Source organism: Petaurus breviceps, unplaced genomic scaffold (genome assembly GCF_028583685.1).
Source record: "Petaurus breviceps papuanus isolate PSGF00001 unplaced genomic scaffold, PetGlider_PUasm1.0 38, whole genome shotgun sequence".
Classification (NCBI taxonomy): domain Eukaryota; kingdom Metazoa; phylum Chordata; class Mammalia; order Diprotodontia; family Petauridae; genus Petaurus; species Petaurus breviceps.
The window spans coordinates 53229686-53257060 of NW_027186304.1; the positions used below are offsets into that span (position 1 = coordinate 53229686).

At 39.0% G+C, this 27375-nt stretch overlaps 1 protein-coding gene across 4 annotated transcripts in view; it reads left to right on the forward strand.

Moving 5' to 3' along the window:
- The window catches only part of MAPRE2 (microtubule associated protein RP/EB family member 2), a 201849-nt gene that overhangs the window by 46233 nt on the left and 128241 nt on the right, over positions 1–27375 (forward strand). For 3 of the 4 annotated variants that reach the window (XM_069099899.1, XM_069099898.1, XM_069099895.1), the window contains one exon: positions 11268–11328. The gene's annotated coding sequence lies outside the window, so the exon portion shown is untranslated. Of the gene's footprint in view, positions 1–11267; positions 11329–21940; positions 22061–27375 lie in introns of those variants that run through there. The other variant, XM_069099896.1, reaches the window with a different exon arrangement.

Consider the following 27375-nt stretch of genomic DNA (forward strand, 5'->3'; position numbering starts at 1 on the left):
TGGCATTAGATTGTAGAGATTCTAGAATTTGGTCTGGCTGCATGTGGGTAATCATAGAAATAGGTTTATAGATTTTCAGAATAAAATGACCTCGGCTGTCACCTAGTCTGAGCCTCTCATTTACCTCTCAGCTAGCAATGAAAGAAATTAAATTCAGAGAAATATGACTACCCAAGGTCACACAGCTCAATAATGATTAGAAACTTGGTTTCCTTCCTTCTAATCCATTAAACTCATGCTGCCTCTTCCCCAACAGTTCCATAATCACCATTTATTAGGGGTGGGGAGAGTTTTAATGACTGAATAAAGCAAGATATTTTCTGTAATGAGAATATGCCCCATCTATGCCAAAGCAAAGATTTTCATGAAAAGAGCATAATTAATAATAGTTATTAAACACTTTATGATTTAATATCATTCAATTTTATCTGTTATTATTGAATTCTTTCTTTAGAGGGACTTTTTTATAGCAGACCTCTAATGAAAGGAATATAATTATACCTGCTTTAAAAGGCATGTGGTGTTGATATTTTTTATACTGGTTCAATTACAAAAAGACTTCAATGTCCTCAGGGCAATAGACATTTGCCCTGTGCATGCAAAGATCAGTGTGATTTATGTTGCATTTTCCTGCAAGGATTACATCAGTTGACCCCAGGGATTTCCATCCCCCAAGCAAATTAATATATTTTTCAAGGCAACAAGGATTGCAATCCCAATGGAGATAACTGAGATTCATAGAAACTGGAGAGAAGAAAGTAACTTCCACTGTCAAACAGCATTTCCTAGGAACTGGATTTTTTCATACAGTGAGATCTGGTGATAACTTCCATCGCCTAATTTCCATATAGAAGCAAGAGTCTGGCATGTGAGACCCTCCTTCCAGCTGCTGGAAAAGTAGAGCTATGGGATGTTTTCAGAGAGAAGGAAAAGGCAAAATTGTATGTTGGCAATTCTCAATTTTCTAAGGGCTGATTATCCAATTTATAGACTAACCAGTGTTTCCACCGTACTTTTTCCTACCTTTTGAGCAATTCTCTGCATATTTGAACCTCTGCTAGAAACTAGAGGTAAGAATTATTGAATTTAGAGTTCAAGGGACCTTATATCACCTAATTCAATCTTCTCTGTTAATAGATTGGAAAACTGAGGCTTAAAGTGGATATGAATAAAATGGTTCAGACTGAAGAAAGCACATCCAAGAAGATAATACATATAATTACTACAATAATGTAACTTAACACTAAAAAGCAGTTGAGTTCAATGAATTGAAATAAACAATATTCATCCTTAAGACCTGAGAAGAAAACACATTTTCTTCCTTTCGGTAGAGAGGTAGGGACTGTGAATATGAAATACAGTGTAGATGATTGGACATGGTTGATAAATTGGTTGACTTTGCTGAAATATGCAGTCTGGTTGTGGTACCATCCCACCTACATAAGCAGTGTAGCCCACAGGTATGGCTTCTGATGGGGTCCCCAAATCCCTTTTCTCTCTCTGGAATGAATCACTCTCCCCAGCCTGCTTTCGTGCTAGCAGCTCCTATCACTCATTGTTGCAGCTCCCGAGCCCCCATTGGTATGCTTCCCATTTATAGAAATCCATCAGTGACTACATTGATTGCAGGAATCAATCCAAGATACCATTGACTCTTAAACATGAAACACTGAACAATAATGTAAGAGTAAGAACAATCATTATTTATTCAATAGACAATAAGAACATGAATAAATATAGTCTTAACAGTCCAAAACCCAGTCACACTCTTCTATCAGTGTATACTTAAGGAGAGAAGGCACACAGGGAACCCTACTGGGAATATGGCCAGGGCAGCTCACAACTCTGAATGGCATGCCTTAGTATATAAGGTCTCTTTAGAGAATAGTATGTACCACACACCATCTGCTGGACAAAACTGTTTCTCTGATATCTAGTCCCTTTCTTTCCCCCACCATTGTTTTGTGGAACAAAGCCACTTCTCTACTACTTTCAACTTGGGTAAATAGTGACAAGCTATTTTAACACAAAACCATTCTTGGCAGGGGGCTGAGAAAGTGTTATTCTGTTTTTTTTGGAGGGGGGAAGGTAGGGCAACTGGGGTTAAGTGACTTGCCCAAGGTCACACGACTAGTTTGTGTGTGTGTTAAGTGTCCAAGGCTGGATTTGAACTCAGGTCCTCCTGACTCTGGGGTCGGTTCTCTATGCACTGTACCACCTAGCCACCCTGAAAGTGTTATTCTCTTAAAGACAGTTCCCATAAGCTAGAGAACTCACAAGCTCCTCAGATCTGCTGATTTGCTGTGGTTCTTCTAGGAGCTTCTGCTCAAGCCATAACTGGTGATAGAGCCCTGCAGCCTTTCTTTAGTTAACAATGTTGCCAATCCATTCCGCTCTTAGAAAAGTCATACCCCTTTAGATGTAAAGCCTATCTTTTCCCTGCTCTTCCTCTCAAACTGTTAAAAGGTGACACAAGGTGGGGGAGGGGGGCATAGTCAAGATGGCAGAGTAAAAGCAGGTCCTCCTCGTGGCTCTGGCTTCCACCTTCCCCAATTCATGTAAAAGGGCACTATGAACAAACTTTGGAGATAGAGAACCCACAAAATGACACAGAGAAGCTAACCTCCCACTGAGGAGAGCCCAGCAGGAATCGGCCAGCCCAGTGCTCTGGGAGCCGTGCCCAGCCCCACCTGAGGTTTTAGCCCCAGAGCAGGCCTGACCAGCTGCTGGCTGGAGGGATTCCAGATCACCAACAGCTGTGACCTTTTCCAGAATTATCAACACATAGATGCTAAGGACAAAGTGAGAGGTCAGTGCACTGTGGACTTTGGGACCCAGTAGTTGGGAGTGCATCGGCTTCAAACCGCTGAGGGCAGCAGGCTCAACCCCCATTACATGGCAGCTTCAGATGCTGGCCTGCCGAGTGTTGGGGGACCAAGCAACCAGTCTGAGGGGTAATCACTCTTGCTTTAACCTGCTTGGATCTGGATTGCAGTCTAGGGTAGAGGTCCTGGGGTGTGTGACCAGCTTGCCAGAGCGTGTGGAGGCTTCAGAGAGGGCACCCAACTAATACCTCCGGCAGCTGAGAAAACCCCAGCGTTTGGTACAAAGCTCCCCTGTCTGGTAGCAGAGTCCTACTGTGGCAAAAGGCCCAGGGATCAAGTGACTGAGGGGCAGCATGACCAGGCAAAGGAAACAAAGCAAACAGAAGAACCCAACATTAGACTCCTATTTTGGGAACAAAAAAGAGCAAAGCAAGGAACAGGAGGAATACAGTGAAGTCAGAACTCCTGCACCAAAAGCTTCAAAGGAAAATACAAGCTGGTTACAGGCCATAGAGGACCTTAAGAAGCAGATAAGAAAAGTGGAGGACAAATTGGGAAGAGAAATGAGAATGACACAAGAAAATTACGAAATGAGAGTCAACAGCCTAACTGAAGAAAATCAAACCTTAAAAAATAGACTAACTCAAATGGCAAAAGAGGCTCAAAAGGGAAGTGAGGAGAAGAATGTCTTAAAAAGCCAAATTTGCCAGATGGAAAAAGAATCTCAAAAGTTCACTGAAGAGAATCATTGCTTCAGAATTAGATCGGAGCAAATGGAAGCTAATGACTTTATGAGAAATCAAGACACTATTAAACAGATCCAAACAAATGAAAGAATAGAAGGCAATGTGAAATATCTCATGGGAAAAACCACTGACCTGGAAAATAGATCCAGGAGAGATAATTTTAAAATTATTGGACTAACTGAAAGCCGTGATCAAAGAAAGAACCTAGAAATCATCCTCCAAGAAATCCTCAAGGAAAATTTCCCTGATGTTTTAGAACCAGAGGGCAAAATAGAGGTTGAAAGAATCCACTGATCACCTCCTGAAAAAGATCCCAAAAAGAAAACTCCTAGGAATATTATAGTCAGGTTCCGGAATTCCCAGATCAAGGAGAGAATATTACAAGCAGCCAGGAAGAAACAATTTGAATATTGTGGAAACACAACCAGGATAACCCAGGATCTGGCAGCTTCTACACTGAGGGATTAAAGGTCTTGAAATGTGGTATTCCAGAGGTCAAAGGAGCTGGGATTAAAACCAAGAATCACCTACCCAGCAAAGCTGAGTATCATGTTTTAGGGGGAAATATGGTCATTCAGTGAAATAGAGGACTTTCAGGAATTCTTGATGAAAAAACCAGAGTTGAATAGAAAATTTGACATTCAGATACAAGAAGCATGAGAAGGTAAGGTAAACAGGGAAAAGAAATCAAAAGGAACTTATCAAAGTTGAACTATTAACATTCCTACATGAAAAAACAATAATTGTAACTGACGAAACTTTTCTCAGTATGAAAATAGTTGAAGGGAATAGAAATATATATATATGTCTATATATGAGGGTATATGGGCATATGAATACATATGTGAATGAGTGTATATATGTTTACAGGTATACATAGAGGGCACAGGAACAATTTAATAGGAAGGGATGATACTTAAAAGGTGAAATTAAGAGGTGAGAGAGGAATATGATGAGAGGAGATGGGGACAGACAGAATGGGGTTAACTATCTCATATAGAAGAGGCAAGGGGAAATGGTTACAATGGAGGGGAAGAATAGGAAGGCAAAAGGAAATGGGTCAACCTTATTCCCATTGAATTTGGCTTGGGGAGGGAATGAAATATACACTAAATAGGGTATCTCACCCTACAGGAGAGTGGAGGGGGAAGGGATGAGAGGGGGTATGATGGAAGGGAAGGCAGGCTGGGGGGGGAGGGAAGTTGGAAGCACACACTTTTGAAAAGGTATGGGATCAAAGTAGAGAATAGAACAAGTGGGAGGTGGGATAGGAGGGAAGGAAATATAGTTAGTCTTTTACAACCTATACTGAACTGCTTATCTTCCCAGTAAGGGTAGGTAACAAGGGAGGAAGGGAATGAATCTGGAATTCAAAGTTTTAAAATCAAATGTTTAAATAAAAAATATATATATATATACACACTATTATTAATACTATTTTACACGTAATTGGGAAATAAGATATACAGGCACTGGGGCATAGAGATCCACCATGCCCTACTGGAAAAGTCTAAAGGGATATGGGAGAGAGCAGATTGGAGGAGGGGATATCCTGTGGGACTGCTATTTTGGGGTGGTGGGTAGGGGAAAAACAGGGAGAAAATTTGTAACTCAAAATCTGGCAGAAATGAATGATGTAAATGAGAAGTTAATAAAGCATTTGAAAAATGAAAAAAAAGGTGATACAAAGAAAGCCCTGAGAAATTTTGATTCTCTCAGATTGTAGATGACTCTAGAAGGCCATCCTACCTTTCTGTAAGTACTCAGGTCTCAGCAAAGCAATTAGCACTGCTTCCAGGTAAACCTCACCTTTAATGAGTTTCTGTAGCCTACTGGAAGCAGCTACTCACATTGCCTCTCGCATCTTCCATGCCTTTTACGCTAACATTCCTTTCCTTCTTTGTTTACCTAGTTGTATCTTTCTTACTTATCACTTCCTGACTTCTGATGCCACACATCAGGCTTCCTCATTCATGTGACCCATCTCCAACTTAAGATACAAAATTCAAAAATTCTACCATTCTGTTAGACATGACCCTAACTGACCTTATATGATCTTTTTGTAGTCCCCAAACATTTATTTTATTTGAGTACTAAACTTGGGATCAGGAAATCCTGGGTTCAAATTCCACCTCAGACACTTAATAACTTTGTGACCCTAGGCAAATCACTTAACTGGTCTCATCCTCAGATTTCTCACTTGTTGGTATGAGGATAAAATGAGGTAGCATATATGCAGCACTTTGTAAACCTTAAAAGTTATGTAAATGCTACCTATTATTATTAGCGATAGTTTTATCTCCTGTAGTCTTTAAAATTCTGGAAACAGTGATATTTAATCAAACTAATGGACTGTAGTGCACTGAAACCATCTTTAACTCCATTCTCTGCCTTCAGAAAGGTCCTCTAAGTTCACAGATATGAGGTATTGTTTTCTCTGGCCCTCAGAGAAGTCTGAGTCTCTCTCCATCATTTTTTTTCTTAGAGGCTGTTCCCCCTATAGCGGCAACACAATATTCACAGTGCCAACAGCAACTGTAAATATGCCGGCATAGTTCTCAATTGCAAAATATAACAGACTCTCCATATATAAGACAGAAGCAAAACATTTATTCAGACACCAGAAAACCAAATCCTCAAACCAGAAAGCTGAATCCATCATAGCACCAAATAAGTTAACACACCATCCGTTAGACTTCCCACAAAGCCTAGCTCTCTCCCTTAATGCATTCTCTCTTCCATCTAGCTCTATCTACTCTGGATCTCAGCTTCCTGTGGGCTCTGTTCCACCCTTCAACAAGCTCCTTTTACCACAGACTCCATGTGATCACATTTGGCATATTAGGGGACAGGGAAGATCTCCAAATTCCTTTAGGCTTATTAAAGGGCAGGGAAGATCTTCAAATTCCCATTACCTTTACACACCCCTCATCCTTATTTTATTGGTGTTCCTGACATAATTCCTATTTGTCTGTTAAAGAAACCAAAATGTCAACATACAAAAAGTACCTTACATATGTCTTTCTTTTTATGTGTTCAATAAGGGGAGAGGAAGGACTTGGGCTTACGTGGAAATGATTATGTAAAATCAAAAAGCAACAAAACTTTTAAGATCATAAGCAGAGCAAAATGTGAGAAATAACAGATAGAATAAAGGTTATTTTTAAATGTAAACAAAACTAACCTGAATAATTCAGTCAGGTGAGCTCTGCATGAGGCTCACTGCAAAACTGAGTAGATCGGCCCCTCCTGACTGAGAAAACAGACACAAAATCAGAAGTGAGCCTTGGGGCAGAGCCTACCAAGCTGAATATTAATAGTGGAGGGTGAGTAGCTCAAATCGACCTGTCCCCTCTATAACCAAACAGGCCCCAGGCCTCTACTGCTTTTACCATGAGGCAGGACCAGAGACCAGCCTACCATCTATCCTTCTGTTTACCTTCTGTATTACCTTTGGTACTGTGAAAAGCATAAAAATCTCCTGACCTATAGGTTCCCTCCAAATCCTGGCAATTACTTTGTATTATAATTTGTATTTACTTTTTTATGTCCATATCTTCTCCCTACATAATTTCTTCCCACCAACAGAATGAATATAAGCTGCTTGAGGGCAGGGGGTTATTTTGTTTTTGTATCCCTACTGCCACATCTGGCACATAATAAGGGCTTTAAAAACATTTCTTCAATTTAATTAAATTTTCAGATTCAAATTAGTCTGAATCAGAAGATCTTAACCTGTATTTTTTTTTAATTTAGTAACTTCATTTTGATATAATTAATTTCCTTTTTATTCCTATGTGTTTTCTTTTATGCATTTAAAAACATTATTCTGAGAAAGGGTAGTAGTCTTTACCAGACTGCCAAAAGGTGTCCCTGGTGCCAAAAAAGTTCAGAAATATTTAGAATAGATAGATGATATCTGATGTCCCTTCCAAGTCTGAAATTCTGGGATTCTGTGATTGCTACCTGATATGAAGGATAATAGCCTGGAGGATTTTTTTTTGTTTTTTTTGGGGGGGTGGGGAAGGGCAATTGGGGTTGACTTGCCCAAGGTCACAGAGCTAGTTTTTTGTGTGTGTTAAGTGGCTGAGGTCAGATTTGAACTCAGGTCCTCCTAACTCCAGGGCCAGTGCTCTATTCACTGCCTCACCTGGAGGATATATTGAGTTGTGGTTAGCACACTTTGTTTTGGCTATGACTTACTGATGATTCTCTATATGATTTGGAGCAAACCTTATAACTTCCCTCTGCCTTATTTTTTTTTAAAGGAAATGTACTTTGAGTTCCTTCAAAGAAGCATGACGTAAATGAAGATCCCTTCTTTACTCCCCTCCACCATTATCTTTAGTACCTCCCTACACAATACATAGAAAAAATAAATAAAATATTTTTCACATTTTGACAATACCCTGTAATCTTTTCAGCTTTGTCTGTAGGGAGATTTGAAGGCAAGTCACACTGTGATTTTCCCATTGAAAGGAAAGAGAATGGTTTTTTTCCCCAAGCATATCAATTTATTAAGCAGTGCATGGCAGTTTCCTAGCAAAGTGTGACCAAACCTCCTTAGCTTAGGCCTGGATCCTGGCAGGGGGAGGAAGATTTTTAAACATTAAAAAACATCATATAAGGTCAATTAATAAAAAAGAAACAATACAACATTAGATAATGATTTCTAATTGGATGAAAGATTGGAGACTTTCTAAGTTGGAAGGAGAGAACATATAGGTGTAATTTCCTGAATTCGGAAAAAGAAGTGTCCCACTACTCTCAAGTGTCTGTAAACAATCAAAGGAACATGAAAAACTAACTGACTGATCAGTATGGGGCCAGTTTTTATTTTTTATTTTTTTCTGTCAGAAGTGGGTTTTTTTTAGGTTAATTTATTTTTAGTTTTCAACATTTACTTCCATAAGCTTTAAATTTCCTCCCCCTTCTCCTCCTCCCTCCTGGAAAGATAATATTTTAAAAGGAAAACTTGAAAACGAATATAGATATGTGAGTATTAAGCCTTTTGTTCTGGTCAACTGCCCCCCTTCCAGAGACTTTCTCTCTAGCCACGCTGTCCATTGGTCAGCAGCAAGGGATAAGCAAAGTGACCAAGTCTGTAGCTCTATATTAGACATCCTATATCTCTCTTCCCTTTCTCAATCAAATTCCTTGAAAAAGCCCTCTACACTCAGGACCTCCACTTCCTCTGTTTTTAATGATCTTCTTAACCCTTGCAGCCTGGCTTCCCACCTTATCACAGCTGAAACTACTCCCTCCATAGTCATCAGTTATCATTTAGTTGCAAAATACAATAAGCCTTAATCAGTGTTCTTATTAATGTCTCATAGGCATTTGGCATAATTGACTATCCCACCCTCCTGGATTCACCTTTGGATTTTTGTGACATTATTTTCTCATTTCTCCTTCTACTCATGTGACTCCTTCTCAGGCTCTTTTGCTGGGTCGTTATTCATGTTCCATGCACTATTAATAGATAGATACACAGACAGACACAGAACATTTAATAAATGCTTTGTTTCAGATGATGTGCTAAATTCTAGAGATGCAAATAGGCAAAACAGTATCTGACCTCAAGGAGGGCAACACATGTAAAGGGGCATTGAAAGGTGGTTATGAGCACAGTAATATGTCATAGAGATGATTGGGGAGCAGGAGCCCCAAAATAGCATATCAAGGCCCATGGTGATTCCAGAGGTAGAGTCTAATTTTCTGGTAGAGAGGATGACCTGAATGGAGACCACATGTCCTATATATCAGTGCAGTCAAACTCAGATAGAAACAGGAGTCTTTAATCTGTATATAAGGATGCCTGCAGACTGCTTATTGACTTAGTTTTAAAATGTAATATTATATATGTTTTATTATATTTTCAATTTTGTTAAATATTTCTCAATTACATATAGGCATCAGGATATTTGGAAGAAAGAGGTGATGACTAACTGATCAGCAAAACTTTTAAGAAGTTAACCTTAGGTAGTAAAATCTACAAACTTAAATGGATTCTTTTCCCGTGAATCTTTATGGAAATAGTGGAAAAAAGTATCAGGACTTTGGTTCTAATTCTGCCTCTACTGTTTACCACCTCTATAGGCAAATCATTTAACCCTCTATGGACCTAATTTCCTCATCTATAAAAATGAAGGTTTTGAACTAGATGACCACTAGGGGCCCTTCTAGCTTCATGTCCTATGATACATTTCCCTGCAACCTATTCATCCCACGATTTACTCTTTCTTTCTTTGAGGATAGTGGAGATGCTCTGAAACATTGGAGGGAGGAAAGGTTTACTGATCTCGATGCCTCAATCTCTCCCCACTCCAGACTGTCTTCAGCTGCCAAAGTACTTTTCCTAAAGCACAGTTCGGACCTGGTCATTCTCCTACTAAATCAACTCCAGTGGTTTTTTATTATTAACGCTAACAAATACTTTTTTACAAAGTGCTTCAGGGCTTGCAAAGGGCTTGACAATTCAGCTCATTTTACCTCCAGAACAATCCTCGGTGAGATAATTTTATTATTACCCCTATTTTTCATATGAGGCAGCTGAGGCCTAGAGAGAAGTTAAATGGCTTGCCCTCCCCTCAGATCACAAAGTTAATATTAAGGAACTTGAGGTAGGGATGCGGATTTGGACTTTCCCGATTCTTTGGCCAGAGTTTCATACTTCACATCAATTACCTCAATAAACAAATATAAATTTCTCTGTTTGGCTTTTTAAGGTCTTCACAACCTTAGCTCCAACTTAGCTTGTTTCTGATTAAGAACCACTGATTCCTTTCACACACAGTGCTATCTAGCCATACTGGCCTTTTGCTTATCCACACAGGCTTTGTCCGGGCTTTCTCATGTTTGAAATGCCTTCCTTCTCTCTTCACTGAAACCCTAGTTCCCTTTAAGGCCTTACTAGGTGGAGCTTTTCCTTTACCCCCAAAACTTACCTTGTATTTATTTGGCAGTTTATTTTGTATATTCCAATATATGTTTGTATTACGTCTCTGTGCTTTATATATTATAAGTTCCTTAGGGGCATAGATTGCTTCACTTTAGTTTTTGTGTCCTTGATACCAGAAACAGTGTTTAATAAGTGCTTATTGGTCGGTTAGTTAATTGAAAAAAATATATATAGTTTATCATTCTGTGGTATAGTTTGATCTGGAAAAATACTGTTCTGATTGATACTGTGAAGTTGAAATTTGACCAAGACACTGGGTGTCAGCATTCTTACTGTCACTGAAAAGCAGAGTGAGATTTTTTGGTGGTCGACATTCTAGTTTTAGATCAGGTGTTTGGGACAATATTGAAAATACTGCTCTTTCTATTTTTTAAATAGTCTCTGGAGAAACACAGCAGCGAGTAGCCTAACAGAGGTCTCATTAAGAGAGGAGATAAAAATACCAATTAAGTCCATTAGGAGTAAAAGAATACTAGATTACATTTGATAACTTCCTAAGAATATATTAACTCCTAAAGGCCAGGAGTTCCATCCAGTTGTAAATATTAATTGAACACTGGGTTTTATTTAGCAACTGAATCCAGGTACTTATATATTTTTCCTGTTACCTTTTTCATCACCAATAACACCCTGTCTGTCTACCATAACCTGACTTTGTTCCCCCCCCCCCATGTTCTTATGGTACTAAACTGTCCTGAATTCTTTGTTTTTTCTCTCTCTCTGTTTTTATTCTAGTACCATATTCCTTAGGGGAGTACTTCATTTCAACAACCAGGAACAAGCCTGGATGCTTAAGGTAAGATCCACATACATACTATACCTTACCCAGGAGTGGGCTGCTATATTTTAACGATCAGTTCATTCTAAAACAGTGCACCCATGATGTACTTGTAAATTTAATCTGCATTATTAATTTTTCTCCATCACTTTCTTAATGAGGGCATCAAGGTGGATAGAGTGGATAGAGCATTAGCCCTGCAGTGAGGAAGAGCTGGGTTCAGATCCAACCTCAGACACTTGCTGTGTGACTCTGGGCAAGTCATGTTAAACTCTGCCTCAGTTTCTTTATCTATAAAATAGGGATAATAATAGCACCTACCTGCCATGGATGTTGTGAGGATCAAATGAGGTAATAATTATAAAGACTTAGAAGAGGGGTGGCTAGGTGGCACAGTGAATAGAGCACTGGCCCTGGAGTCAGGAGGACCAGAGTTCAAATCTGGTCTCAGACACTTAACACAAAAATTATCCATGTGACCTTGGGCAAGTCATTTAACACCAATTGCCCTCCAAAAAAAAAAAAAAAAAAAAAAAAAGACTTAGAACAGTGTGACACATAATAAAGTGCAGTATAAATGTTAGCTATTTTTAAAAATTGTTATTGGGGCAGCTAGGTGGCACAGTGAATAGAGCACTGGCCCTGGAGTCAGGAGGACCCAAGTTCAAATCTGGCCTCAGATACTTGACACACTTACTAGCTGTGTGACTTTGGGCAAGTCACTTAACCCCAATTGCCCTCCAAAAAGCCCCCAAAACCCAAAAATTGTTATTAAGTAAGGATAATACTTACATTACATATCTCAAAAGATCAAATGAGATAATAGTTGTAAAATGCTTAGCACATATCTGGCACATAGTGTTATAAGAATGTTAGCTATTATCAATTATTTTTAAATTGTTTATTAAGTAAGGATAATACTTATACTACAAATCTGATAGTATCAAATGTGAGACTCAAATGAGGTAATAATTATAAAGTGGGTAGCACAGTGCCTGGTGTGCATAGTAAGCACTGTACAAATGTTAGCTATTTTCATTATTAGACAATCTATAAAACAATACATCAACCTCTGATTTGTAGTGTTTGCTCATTTCCAAGGTGTAAATGCTCACACTGAAAATTTAACAGTTGATTCTTAAGACCTAGTCTCCAGCTAACGCCAGCATACCAATGACCTTATCATTCATACCCTTATTATCATTTTCTTTAACATGAGGATAATGACTATAATTTTTTAAAAATTCAGCTCTTAGAAGAAAAGTCGTTATTTTTCAATGAAGGATATTCTTCAATTACTTATTGTTAGACAGGAGTTCCTCAGCTCTCTGAAGGTTCAGTGGATCTGGGTAGACTTCAACGACAGTGGAGACCACAGATAAGGGGGCCGTGTTACTTTATTCTCAATGGCAGCAGGTCGAGAAGAGATGAGGAAGCACCCTCCTTTTCTCAGTGGCGAGACTGGGAGTGGGGGCATCCATCTGACCCTACAGCATCCCTCGTATTCCACATTCACTGACCAGTGCCAGTTTCATTTATAGAGAAACACACAAAGAAGACAACATGCCAACAATAAGCTCATAAGTTTACATTAACTATGGTGTTTGGGATAGTATTGAAAATAATGCTCTTTTTTAAAATAATCTTCAGAGAAACACAGCGAGTAGCCTAACAGAGGTCTCATTAAGAGAGTAGATAAAAATACAAATTAAGTCCATTAGGAGTAAAAGAATACTAGATTACGTTTCACAACTACCTAAGGATGTGTCAGCACAGAGTGTCATGTATAATGACGGGTCAGCCCAGAGCAGGCACAATGCTGGTGTTTTGGGGCTAAGCTTATCAGCATAGGACAAGGACAGTGTGAGTGTTAATGGCCAGGATCCTGGCCTGCTTGTATCAAAACAAATCCAGGCCACCTTATACACACTTTTCCTTATCCCATAACTAGCAGCATCAAAGACCATCAGATCTTTCCAAACCATCTACAGTTTGGCATTGGCCTTTAAGCTCCTTGACACAGGGACTGATTAATATTTGTCCTTATATTCCCTAAGCCCTTAGCATAGTACCTAGAAAATAGGAAGTCTTTAATAATTTTCATTGAATGACTGAATAAAATTTGGGAATGATAAATGGGGGCACAAAGGTTTCAAGAAAGATGATTTCTTCTTTTTTTTTTTTTTGAGGGGGCAAGGCAAGGCAATTGGGGTCAAGTGACTTGCCCAAGTGCTAATAAGTGTTAAGTGTCTGAGGCCGGATTTGAACTCAGGTCGTCGACTCCAGGGTCAGTGCTCTATTCACTAAGCCACCTAGCTGCCCTGAGAAAGATGGTTTCTTGTCTTGTGTAAGAGAGCAAGTTAAAAAAATAAAAAGGTCCATCTTTTTTTTTGGGGGGGGGATTCATCTTATAGACATGGTAATGTTCTTGACCTTCATTTCTTTCTTTGACACATTAGTATTCCTCTATCTACTGATGCCTGTAAGGCTCATTTATAGGAAGGCAGAAAATGAAGAAACAATAAGCCTAAGTTCCACCAGATGGCAACATTTAAAAATCCATTTGTAGTGTGTGGTTGCAAGCTGATGAGACAATTATCCTTCCAGAGTCTTCCCCGTAATCTTCCTGAACATTCCCCCAAATTATCACAGTTGTTTTGCTTCATCTCCTCTCCCCTCCTTGCAGCATTCCCAATTTTCATTAACAAAATTTTTTTTAACTTAGATAAAAGAAATGTAGCCAGATCTTCCTGTATGAGTTACTACCTTCTGAATGTTGTTACTGAACTAACCATTAAAGGCACAAATAAATATGGGAAGTGATTTTGTGTGTGTGTGTGTGGTTTCTCTACCATCGTGATAAATGCCCTGGATGTATAGTATGATTATTTCTATTACAAATTCCTATTCAGAGAGGCAGGGAAGAGAGGTTCTGAAAATTGTGTCCTAACAAAGTGGGGCAATATTTTATGCTATTGTTGTCTTGTTACTAAATCCACTGGCTATTAGCTCCCTAATGGCAGAAACTATGCTTTTTACTATCTCAGTATCTGGCACATAGGAAACAGTTAGTAAATGCTTGCTGACTAAATCACATGAGTTCTACAAGTATTTGGTGCAGGTTTTTATGATTCGTTTCTAAAAAGAGGGATAGGTATGCCTTGTAACTTGACTGCGGGAAAGCCTTTTCCTTTTAGGCTCTATCAGTGTGGGAATACAGGTGCAGCTGGGAGGTGATCCAGGTGCCAGGAGAGGCTATCCAAAGAAGACTGGAATAGGTTTCAGGGAAACCTGTATGGGGATGGAACAGTCATAGAGGAGGTGGAGAGGAATTTGAGTAGAGATAAAAGGGGACCTGCCCAAGCTTATGGTTTATGTGTATACGATAGGCATAAAGACTGGGTCTGACATTTTGTTGGTTCTGGGAGCTGTGGGAGGAGGAAGCTCCTCCAGTCGGTACCTTCTCTGCATTTGATAATATGAGAGAGCTAAGACACCCAAGGGTTGGACTTACTGGGGTCGTATGTGTCAGAGGTGGATCAAAAATCTAACTCCACGTGGTTTCAAGGTCAGCTTTTGATTCCCTCCCTGGGATGTCCTGCCTCTGCTTTTTGTTTTTTTATTTTTGGATAGACTGCCTCTGAAACATCATTGTTTAGGGAAAATCATGTCAGAAGGACTGGTATGGACATGTATTTATTGTTGCTCAGTTGTGTTTGACTCTTCATGGCCCCATTTGGGGTTTCTTTGTCGAAGATCCTGGAATGGTTTGCCATTTCCTTCTCCAGTTCATTTTACAGATGAGGAAACTGAAGCAAACAAGGTTAAGTGACTTGCCCAGGGTCACACAGCTAGTAAGTAAGGATTTGAACTCCGGTCTTTCTGACTCCATTCTACGACCTAATTGCCATTGATGTTTATAGGAAATCAGTAAATAAACATCAGGGGCCCAAGGTTTGTCTGACAAAGTGCTGGTTGTACCTCTTCTATTTAAGTAAAATGGGAAAAATTATTCAAATAAGGCCCCAATTATTGCTAAATTTTCTTGTAGTTGGAGCTATGGGATAAATATTTTGGGTGGAATAAAAGACATTGAAGAATCTCAACTGAAGTGACCTCCCTAATTCCTCTCCCTCCTCTTCATTTCTGATTGTGTTGGAGGCCACTTAACTTAAGCCTCACAGGAAGGAATTGGCTCTATTAGTTTCCTGGAATGGGATCTCCCAACATTATGGGGGTTGTGGGGTGTCTTTCCTGGGGCTTCTGACCAGATCCGTTTTCTGCTATTATGTGTCAAGAACCTGCATTTATGTCAGAATAAACAAAATAAGAGCTGTGTAGATAAAGTTTTCTTCCTTTAATTTATTCCTGTATCTTAGTCAATTGTATTTTTATCATAATCCTTAATATATTAAATTCCATGGATATTTGTTAAGTGCTAGGAAAGGGAGAATACAAACATGAATAAAGACATGGTTCCTGCTTTTGGGATGTTTGGAATCCAGCAAGGAAAACAAATTATGCATATGAATAACTATAAAACAAAATGAAATATTTTAAATCCTTAAATGAAGTCAGGTAAGATGTCTTTCAAGATCTAAAAAGAGAGAGATTATATCTAGGAAAGCTATAAATAAATTGTCTTTAGGAGTTCAGATGCATAAGAGAGAAGTTCCTATTTCCTGAACATCTTCCTTAGTAAGTGTTTGGCATTTATTTTAATGAACATTACAAAAATTTAAGAGGCAGCATGGCATAGTAGACAGAATGCTGGACTTGGGAGTGAGGAAGACCTGTATTCAAATCTCACCAAAAATGCTTACTAATTGTGTGACCCTGGCAAGTCACTTACTGTCTTTTAGCCCCAGTTTCTTTATCTGTCATATGAGCCTAGTAATAGCACATATTGGACATCAAACAAGGATGTTGTAAGGATAAATAGTGATAATCAATGTAAAGCAGCTTTCAGACTTTAAAGTGCTGTATAAATGTCATCCATTATTAAGCTCTGTCTTAGAAGTGGAATTCCAAGAGGTAGAGGTTAGGAGGGAGGACATCGCAGGTGTGAGTTACCTTTAACTTAAAGGTCAAGAGGCTGGATGAAAGGCTGCGTCCAGGGAACAGCCAGCAGGCCAGTTTGATTGGAACAGAGTAAATGAAGGGGAAGAATAAGAAAAAAGACTGGAAAGGCAGGTGGGAGTCAAATGATTAATATTAGCTGACAGTTATATAGCATTGTAAGGTTTGCAAAATGCTTTTACATACTTTATTTCATTTTATTATCTATTTCATTAAATTCAACAGATATTCAAGGCTTATTTCTTTTAGATTCTTTTATGAGGATGCTCGATAGGTGAATTACTTGTTAATGGGAAAACCTAAGTTTTCCACCTCTGTCAGCTCCCTAGAAAGCTATTTCTGTGAATTTCTAACATGAAAAAGTGCAAAAGGGCCCTAGGTTACATCAGCATAGTAATGGGTGTTGGGACTATTTGAGGGGTAGTAGCATGTTCCTTTGTAAACACGCTACAGTTTTTAGATTTCCTTCAGATAGTAAGAACTTTTTCTTCTCTTGGATTGAAAAGTTTATTTTACATAGGGCTATACTTGCTAAAACTGGAATTGAAATCACTCTGAATTTATCATTAGTTTTTCAAATGTGTTTATTGTGTATGTAATTATTTTAATAGTTATGTAACAGGTGCAAGACAGGGAATCAAGAGACCTAGATTGTGGCCATAGCATTATCTAGCTGAGTGTCCTGAGTCAATTGAGAAGCAACTTGATAAAGTGGATGGAGCTCTATACTTGGAGTCAAGACCACCTGGGTTTGATTCACACCTCAGCCACTTACTATCTCTGTGATCCAGAGCAAGTCATCTCACCCACTTTGGGCCCCCGTTTCTTCATCTGTAAAAGGCAGGGTTTACACTCAACATCTGAAGTCACTTTGTGATACCATGGTCCTAAGTCACCTAGAATCACAGATGCTGAGGGCTGAAAGAACTCTTAGCTTTCATCCACTCCAGATGAGAAAACTAAAGCCCAGGGGCCATTCTCAAGGTTCACAGAGAAAGTTACCAGTAGAACTAAAACTTGGACCTGGTTTTTCAGCTTCATATGTAAGCAACTCTCTCTCTCTCTCTCTCTCTCTCTCTCTCTCTCTCTCTCTCTCTCCTTTCTTTCTTCCTTCTTTTCATTGTGCCTTGTGTCAGATGGTTATAAAAATGTACACCTTCCTTTCCTTGTCACACAGTTGTTAAAAAGTTAAAAACAATAATTAAAGATAGTTGTGGTATTACTGTTCTTTTATACATATACATATGCACACACACTATCTACAGTTATCCCTTCCATGTTTTGGGAGTTAGGTGCACGGCAGCCCCCCCACAATCTAAAAAATCCACGTAAAATTTTTTGCTCTCCCTTCATACCAGAGAAATCTGAATTTTTTCTTTTTCTTTTATAAGGTGTTTAGAGTACCTTATTGTAAAATTTAGGTTGATATTATACAATGCATACATATATTTTGTGCATTTCTGAGTTTCTAAACTTTTTCTATGTTGTCTGCTGGACTTTGTATGTTGTCTGCACTTCTACAAAGTTCACGTTTAATTTCTTCCCCGACCTGCAGTATATTGAAACTGCAGTGGGGAAAGTTGTGATGTGGAAGGGACATTTATATAGTGTGTGTGAGTATACTTATATACACATACATACATGGATGTATGTGTACAAACACATATGTATGTGTACTTTGTGCATTGTAGCTTAGCTGTAAGATAGAGGGATGTCCTTAGAGTCAGAAAGACCTGGGCTTATTTCCAGCTCGTTTCCAGTCTCTGTCAGATACTGTGTGACTGACTATAGGGAAGTCACCTTTTATGCTCCCTAGGAAACTAAGGAGACAGGTAGGGGCCTCAGTGAATAGAAGAATGGGCCTGGAGTCAAGAAGACCTGCATCGAAATCTGGTCTCAGACACTCTCACTAGCTGTGTGACCCTGTGTAAGTCACTTAACCTCTGTTTGCCTTAATCCACTGGAGAAGGAAATGGCAAACCATTCTAGTATCCTTGCCAAGAAAAATCTGTGGATAGGGGCGGCTAGGTGGCGCAGTGAGTAAAAGCACTGGCCCCGGAGTCAGGAGGACCAGAGATCGTTTCCGGCCTCAGACACTTAACACCCACACAAAAAAACTAGCCATGTAACCTTGGGCAAGTTACTTAACCCCAATTTCCCTCCAAAAGGCAAAAAAAAGAAAAGAAAAGAAAATCTCGTGGATAATATGTTCCATGAGGTTATGAAAAATTGGACACAAGTGAGCGACTAAACAACAACAGAAAATTAAGCCTATAGTTACTGAGGAGTTGTTGATCTGCATTAGCCGAGAGTTTCCATACCATGTGTTCCCAATAGATGTTCTGTGAGCAGAGACTGGATAATCACTTGGTTGATGTTTTCTACTTGAATTTTTTCCACATATTGGTTCGACTAAATGGCTTCCAAGGTCCCTTCCAACTCTCAAATTCTCTGATTCTGTGTGGACACTGATTAGATCATAAGTCTGGAAGAAAATAAATGAATGAGTTGTGTGTGCACAGATACTTTTGTACCATTACCATGTGTGAGTTTTTTTTCTGTTATACGTTATAGAAGACTGCAAATCTTAATCAATTATCTTCACTTTTTTTGAAGTTATTAAGATGAGCTCTTTGTGAATCTAGTAATGATGTTATATATTTGCGAGGCTGGGAAATTAAAACTGCTGCACAATCTGTGATTGGGGGGAACATGTCAATAAGCGACCTCCGTGATTTCTTGTTATGAAAAGGTATTTGGTGCACCAACATCTTGCTCTTCCAAAAGCATTGCTTGTAAAGGTCAAATGACGCGGCTGGGAATTAGTTGTTTGCCATGTAATAAGTTTGATATTTGCATGGGGATTGTAACCTCCTTCACACAGGGACCCTCACTGATGGAGTAGTTATTATGAAAGTAAGTCTGCTAGGGCAGTCCTAAATGAGCAATTACTTGCTGCTATGCTTTTAACAGTATTATGGAACTATCTGATGCGATTTGCCTCTCTTTCTCATAGTCCCTCCCCACTTAGGTCATTGGTGGCATAGATCTTCAGGACTAGGTTAAATTGTTAAAGAGGGTATGTAAATGAAATTGAACCCTGTCTGTCCAACACCCAGAATCTTGGGCAATACTGGAGAGAAAAAAAAACATTTTCATTATGGGAACAATATTCCCTTTCTCTGTTTATGAACTTTGGTGTCAAATGCACAAGGGCATCATTAAATAACATCAATTCCAACATTAAAATCACCTTAGAGTTTATAAAACTGTGCTCAGTAATTTGCCAGGTAAGAGGTATATGGAGAGAATATCATTTGCTGACCTCATCCACCTAAGCAGGCTGGTTGCCATGCTTTTATATGATAACAAATTGATAATTATTGATCAATGTTCAATAAATGGTTATTGACTTGACTATAATCAAGTTCTAAATCACAGTATTTGTGTTGTTCCTTCTTTCTCTTTCCCCTTCAGTACAGAGGCCTAAAATTCATTGGAAATCCATTAGGTCATGAAGAAAGTGCAGTGAGATAAATGTCCCTTCCCTCTGCCACAATACCCCATCACACTGCACTTGTCAAAGCCAGTCTGCTTCAAAGGCAGTTGTTGAAGAAAAGAGAAGACTTGAGAGACTTAGTCAGGTCAGGCCTGATCTTGAATAATTGCTAGTCTACTCTTGGTTTTTTTGGGGGGAAGGCAAGGCAATTGGGGTTTAGTGACTTGCCCAAGGTCACACAGCTAGTTAAGTGTCAAGTGTCTGAGGTTGGATTTGAACTCAGGTCCTCATGACTCCAGGCCTGGTGCTTTATTCGCTGTGTCACCTAGCCACCCCGATTCTGTTACTCTTACGGTTGAACTTAAGGAAGTAGGGTAGGCTTGAGACCAAACTGAGCTAGAAGATTCATGTTAATTTTGACCCATGTTTTTAGTTTATCACCAAATCCAGAGTCATTTGGACCATAGGTGAAACCCAGGCTAGTACTCAATCTCTTTTTTTTTTTTTTTTGCTGGATTCATGCCCCTGGTCTAGAACCAAACAACAATTATAATAGTATTAAGGTATGCCCATAAGACAAATATTTTCTTTTCTTTTTTTTGGAGGGCAATTGGGGTTAAGCAACTTGCCCAAGGTCACAGGGCTAGTTAAATGTTAAGTGTCTGAGGCTGAATTTGAACTCAGGTCCTCCTGACTCCAGGGCCGGTGTTCTATTTACTGAAGACAAATATTTTCAATTGATACATTTTCTTCATGGTTTTTCCATGCATTCCATATATCTGACTTATGGTAATTGGATATCACCTTCTATGAAAGTAGCTGCCTTAATAGATTAGGACTTTGGCAGTTCATCATTTGATCTGAAATAATACTTGAAGGAGGCAGCTAGGAGGTACAGTAGATAGAGCACTGGGCCTACCTAGTGTCAGGAAGACCTGAGTTCAAATCCAGCCTCAAACACTTACTAGCTATGTGACCCTAGGCTAGTCACTTAGCCCTGTTTGCCTAAGTTTCCTCTTCTGTAAAATGATCGAGAGAAGGAAATGGCAAATCATTCTAGTATCTTTGCCAAGACAACCACAAATGGGGGGGGGGGTCTTAGAGAATCAGCCACAACTGAAATGACTAAACAACAATACTTTAAAGAATATACCATTTGGAACAAAAGTTCAAATATTGGAATACGGCAGTTACATCTCTTCCCTGCCCCTTTTCCCAGTCTTCTCTTCTCTAGGCTAAACATACCCCGTTCCTTGAACCATCCTCATAAGATGTGATCTCCTTACCCCTCTCGATGCTCTCCTCTGTATGGACTTTAATTTGTCAGTGATTCTCCTAAAATACAGCCTCAGAACTGAATACGTTGTGCATGTGTCTGATTAGGATAGACTACTTACAGCAACACTATCAACCTAAGTCCTTTGAATACTGTGATTTTATTAAATCAGGATAAGAGCACGTTAGCTTTATCGCCTGGTGTGTCGCATGGGTGATTCATATTGAGTTTTCAGTCCACTAAAACACCTAAGTCTTTTCCACATTAATCATCACCCAGCCTATACCTTTCTTGGCCAGCTTCCTCATTTATATAAAATAAAGGTGTTAGACCTTTTATTAGGTCCCTTCTAGCTATAAATCTATAATCCTCTGATCCTATATCCTAGCTGACATCTCTCCATTTTATCCATGAGGATATCATGAGAGATTTTCTCAAATTCCTTGCAAAGATCCAGGTCTATCACGTCTCAGCAATATTTCTGCATTCTTTTGCTTGTCCAAAAAGATAATAGGGTTAGCCTGACAAAACCCCTTGTTGATGAATCTGTGGTAGTTCTTGGGGCTCACTGCTTCCCTTTCAAAATGTTGAAAATCCATCACTTTAAATATGCTTTCCAGTCAAGTCAACAAACATTAAGGACCTACTGTGTGCTGGGTACTGTGCTTTGTGTTGGGGATACCAAAAAAGTGTCAAATTTTTGCCATAAGAGCCTGAAGTTACTACCCTGCAAAATTTTTCTTAAAAATCAAGAATAATATTTTTCTGTGTCCAGGCCTGTGGATCCTCTCTCATGCTCCACAATTTTTTAAACATTATTCAACAATCTTATCTGCGAGATCATTTAGTACCCAGGGATAAAGTTCATCCAGGTTTGATGACTTGAACCAGCCAAGGTGAGTGAAGTGCTCTCTTGCTGTTCATTCACTCTTGTTAACTATTTACATTTTATCTTTCACAATCCATGCACTGTTTATCTTGGTCAGGAAACAAAGAAATAGAAGGATGATGTCATTCTACCTTCTTTCGGTCATGTCTCCTTGTCATTCTAGCAAGCAGTATTCCCATCCATCATTGAAATGGTTCTCCTTACATGCACAGATGTATTGGATTCCTTTCCCCCCTTTTATTTTGATGTTGGCTAGTTGTTTCAGTCATGTCCAACTCTTCACAACCCCCATTTTGGGATCTTCATGACCCCATTTGGGGTTTTCCTTATCTAGCTTATTTTTACAGATGAGAAAACTGAAGTAAACAGTTAAGTGACTTGTCCAGCGTCACATAGCTAGTGTCTTAGACCAGATTTGAACTCAGGTCTTCATGATTCCAAGCCTGGCTCCCTATCCACTGTGTCACCTAGTTGCCCCTTACCCACTTTGCCAGTCTTTTAAAACATAGAAATTGGCTTGATGGGAAGGGAGGGTCAGTTTCCTCATCTTTAAAATGGGGATGTTAATCTTTTTACTACCTATCTCACAGTTTGGTTATTAGCATCACATGAGATGATATATTAGAAAGTGCTTTATCTACTTGAAAACACTTTACAGATTTGAATTGATTTCTTCATGTGTATCACCAATAGAATCAAGTGACTCACTACCAATCACTGAACAAACATGCTCTTGGGGTATGAAGATCACTGTGTTTTCTGTCACCAGCAAGGGACTTAGTCTGATAAGGAGAGGAGATACAAAGATAGGCAATACAAAATATTACCTGATTAATACATTGGAAAATTATAACATAGAGTGCTATGAGAAATCTGAAGGGAATGTTGTCAGGAAAGCAGGGAAAACTGCTTAGAGGAGGTAGCATTTGATTTGGCCTCTAAAGAATGGGTAGCCAGCAGGCAAAGAAGGGGAAAACTCCCCATTCCAGAAAGGGGGAGTGGCTTGAGCGAAGACATAAGAATGCAATGTGTGTTTTGGAGGTAAGCAGGGGCTTGTCCAGTTTAGTCAGAGAATAGAGTGTATACTTTGAGATAAGACTAGAAAGATACAGAGTCATCCTATTATAAGGACTTGAGTATTGAGTAAAAGAGTCTGAGCTTTACACAGGAGGCAGTAGGGAGCAACTGAAGATTTTGAGCAGAGGAGGAGTATAATCAGATCTATATGTAAGGAGTATTGGCAGCTGAGTAGAGAATTGGGAGAATAGGGAAAAGGGATGAGTGGAGATTGGAAAATCTTTAAGGATGCCAGTACAAGTCTCTGTTCAAATTTTACCTTTTGCAGAAGGTCTTTCTTGGTTCTCCCAGCTGCTAGTTCCTTCCCGTCTGAGATTATGTCCCCTGTCTACCTGTTTATGTTTTTATATGTCCCTAGTTATTTACTTTGGCAGCTGGACGTCTCAGGGAATAGAGCGCTGAACCTGGGATTAGGAAGACCCGAGTTTAAATTCAGCCTCAGACACTTACTAGCTGTGGGACACTGGGCAAGTCACTTAGCCCTGTTTGCCTCAATCCACTGGAGAAGGGAAGTGGCAAACCATTCTAATACCTTTGCCAAGTAAACCCCATGGACAGTATGGTCCGTGGGGTCATGAAGAGTTGGACACAACTAAATAACAATCATTTACATGCTGTTTCTTCTATTTGAATGTGAGTTCCTTCAGAGTAGGGACTTTTTTTTACCTTTGTTTGTATCTGCAGCACTTAACACAGTGCTAAGTGATTAATAAATGCTTTTTTTTTCTTGAGGAAAGGCAAGGCAATTGGGGGTTAAATGACTTGTCTATGGTCATACAGCTAGTTAAGTGTCATGTGTCTGAGGTCAGATTTGAACTCAGGTCCTCCTGTCTTCAGGGCCAGTGCTCTATTCACTGCGCCACCTAGCTGCCCCCAATAAATGCTTTTTGATTGGTTTGTAATGAGAGCCTAAACTGAGGGAAGAAGAGGAAGAATAAGCATTTATTAAGTACTTACTACATGATAAGGTCTCTACTAAGTACTTTACAAATATTGTCTCATTTGATTTTTCATATTACTTTCATCACCATTTGCCAGATAAGGAACTGAATCAGTCAGAGGTTAAGTGACTTGCCCAGGGTCACACAGTTAGTATCTGTGGCCATAGTTGAACTCTGGTCTTCTTGACTCCAGGACATTGCACTGTCCACTATGACACCACCAGCCTAGGTGCAGCGGGGAACTCACAGTAAGAATAAAATAGAGGAAGTAGGTGCAGGAGATCTTGGAGAGATGGAATGGACAGAACCTGGAGATTGACTGACTGTGGACAGTGTAAAAGGAAACATAGTTCGACCCAAGGCTAAAAATATGAGAGGCAGGGTAAAGCTGTTGTCACAAATAGAAATAGCGACATGGAGGCGTAACCACTGGTCAAGAGGATTACAAGGAACGCGCCATCCTAAGGAGGGAGGTTTGTATTACAGTGGAGAGGTGGAGGGAATGTTGGTCCAAAAGTTCAAGGATATAGTGGAGATCATGGTGATAGATTAGTGATTCCAAAAGGCATGATGGAATGAACTGGGCAATAGGTGAATTGGAGTTACAGTGGGACTAGGAAGGACTAGAGACAGTAAGAACTGGGGTGAGTATTCAGCAGAAGGTAGTATGGCTGTTCTACTCACACTCATTTAGGACGTATAGCTGGCTAATTAATATTGGAAAAGCCAAGTAATAAAAGTATAAGTAGAGGTAGATCACTATGATCTGTTTCACTGGCAGAACAAAGCCAATAGTTCTCTTCAAAGTTTAGTGTTTGGGAATATGCTTCCATGAAATGTCAGCTCTAATTTTAACCCATTGATTAGGGGAACAAGACTTCTGGTTTCTGTGCTCTAGACATCTGGGTTCCAGATGCAAGAGGGTCAAGTGTTTTGATGAATGGATGCCCAGCCTCCTGCAGTTTTCTAGGAGGGAAAGGAAGGGAAGAGGAGGGAATAAGCATTTTATTAAGTTCCACCTATGTGCTAGACACTATCCTAAGTGCTTTTACAAATATTACTCCATTTGATCCTCATTTGTGAAGATAGCACATAGTAAATATTTTAATACTTGTTGAGTTGAATCAATGGCCCCATTAAAACTGGCCAAGGATCAGGCTGTATTTTTTTTTTCTGTAGATGTCATTTTTTTCTTTCTTTCAATTTTATTTTATTTTTTATTCTTAACAAATACTCAATAAAATGAGCATTTCCATATACAGTGTGGAACAGGAGAAGATTATGCATAAAATTGTGAATCCAATATGTAAACTTGCTTTTTCAAAAAGTATATTATAAAGTCATAGTATCATTTTCAATATTGTCTTACTTGTCTGAGATTCCTTCTGACCTTTTCTCATTTGGTGTAAGGGACTGCTACCTCTAAATGCCATCTCCTTCCTACTTCTTCCCATAAAAACTGGAAAAAAAAAACATAGTCAAGCAAAACAAATTCCTACACTGTCCACACCCAAAAGTATTTCTAGTTTTTTTTATTTTGAGTCCATCACCCTGTCCCTGGGGATGGATAGCTTGCTTCATCTTCTGTCCTCTAAAAGTGATTGGTTACTACATTGATCTGCTTTCTTTAGTCCTTTGTCTTTTACAGTGTTTGTGTTATATAAATTGCTTTCATAGTTCTGCTCACTTCACCGTGCTTCATTTCATACAAATCTTCCTAGATTTCTCCGAACCTGCCTTTTTCATAATTTCTTGTAATGCAATAATACTCTGTTACATAATTTTCCAGCCATTTCCAAGTTGATGCATACTCTGTGTTACTGGTTCTTTGCCACTACAAAAAAAAGTCCTGCTGTAAATATCTTTGTCCATATAGGTCCTTTTCCTCTTACTTTGATCTCTTGGGGGTAGTAGAGTTATCACTGTGTCAGAGGATATTCACAGTTTAGACAGTCAACAGAAATTTTAATTAGCTATTTTTATTTTTTAATTTTAACAGTATTTTATTTTTTCAATTACATGTAATGACAATTTTTAACATTCTTTTTTTTTAAATATTGATTTCCAAATTTTCTCCCTCCTTCTCTCACTTGCCCCTTACTTATTAAGATGGTAAGCACTTTGATATAGGTTACATATGTACAATCATGTTAAACACATTTCCATATTGGTCAAGGAGGAGAGAATTCATTCTTGGAATATAGGAGAGCTAGTGAAAATGCATGGAGACAGGAAACAGATTGTCTTGTGCAAGAAACAGCAAAGAGTCATTGTTACTGGACCACAGGGGATATGGGAATGAATAAGGTGTAAGCAGACTGGAAAAATAGAAGGATGCCAGGTTTGAATATGAGAGGATTTTGTATTGTATTAATATTTATTATGACCAAGTTATATTTATCCTAGGGATTCAAGGATGGTTCAACATTAGGAAAATAGTACATTTAATCATATATATTATAAAAGAAACCACATTATTATATCCAAAAGTCAGGAAAAGCCTTTTAGAAAACATAACATTCATGATGCTTAAAAGCACTAAAAACCATTGATGTAGAAGGGCCCTTCCTTAATACTATCAAAAATCAAAAGATGGCATTATTTGTAATAAACACTGGAAACTTTCCCAGCAAGTTCAGGAGTAAAATAAAGATGTCTCTCCTCTCTACTGTCATTTGACATAATAGTAAAAATCCTTGCTATAACTATAAAATGAGATAAAGAAACTGAGCTATATCAGTAATGTGAAGGTGAAATTATTTCTCTGCAGGTGACTTAAAAGTTAACCTAGAGACAAACATAGTGGTACATGCCTATAATTCCTGCTACTGGGAACACTGAGGTTGGTGTATGACTTAAGCTTGGGAGTTCTGAGCTGAAGTAGGGTTAGAGTGAACTGAATATTAACATTTTACCAATATTGGGAAGCCACAAGGCTGCCTGTGGAGGGATAAATAGGCTAGGTTGGAAATAGAGCAGGTCAGAATTTCCTTGCCAGTCAACAGTGAGATCAGGTCTGTGAGTGACCATTGTACTTATAGCCTGGGTGACATACAGAGAATCTACCTTCAAAACAAACAAAAAGCCTTAGGGGAGGAAAAAAGATGGCAGAGGGATAAGAACCTAGGAATCTAGAAAATGGGCCAGTTCAGTCCTGATGAGGAATTTCACAAAATTACAGGAAAGGTCTTTGGACTTTGGGAACTTGAGTTCAAGTCAGAAACATCCCTCACACATATCACTCCAGTGTCCAGGGAGAAGCTGTGTACCAAAGGAAGAGGAAGTCCAAGACCCCTTACCAAGG